We start from the raw sequence: 623 nt of genomic DNA, 5'->3' as shown, positions 1-623 counted from the left end.
CTCCCACTAGACTGCGGTCTGGAGCGCAGAGAGCTGTCCCAGACCTCCCTGTACCAGGCGCCTATCATTGGGCCTGACACTCAATTGGCGCGCAAGAAAACTGTGATGAAGTTGACATTTAGCGAAAACGGCCCTGGGTCTCCTCCGCTTTAGCTTTTCCCTCCAACTCTCCGGCCTTTGGGATTTCTTGAAGAGAAGAGACCTTGAGGCCACGCTGCTGCGAACTTGGCCCCGAGTGGCTAGTCCAGGAGGAAGGCAGTGTAAGGACAGAGAAGCCCAGAGCTCGTAGGTGGGAAGAGGGACGACTGAAAGGGCGGGGACAGGCGGGAGAAGCACGAGAGGAGCGAGAAAGCAGTCTCCTGTCCCCCTCTGCCGTGCGTCGCGACCCGGGTGGGGTGCAGCGGCGGGGACGGCACCGGGCGCCGTGCCCCTCCCTGAGAACAGCCTGCGCCCCCCGCCCCACTCGGCCGCGGCTGGGGGCTGCGGAGCGGGTGGTAAATGCTGGGGGTGGGGGCGCCCGCGCCGAGATGGAGGAGGGGGCGGGGGCGAGGCACGGCGTCTTCTCGCCCCTTCTTCAGCAAGAGACGCGGCGGCGGAGTCCCTCAGCCTCGGTCATGTGATAG

This window comes from Neophocaena asiaeorientalis, unplaced genomic scaffold, assembly GCF_003031525.2.
Source record: "Neophocaena asiaeorientalis asiaeorientalis breed wild unplaced genomic scaffold, Neophocaena_asiaeorientalis_V1.1 scaffold249, whole genome shotgun sequence".
Lineage (NCBI taxonomy): Eukaryota > Metazoa > Chordata > Mammalia > Artiodactyla > Phocoenidae > Neophocaena > Neophocaena asiaeorientalis.
This window is presented reverse-complemented; position numbering follows the sequence as displayed.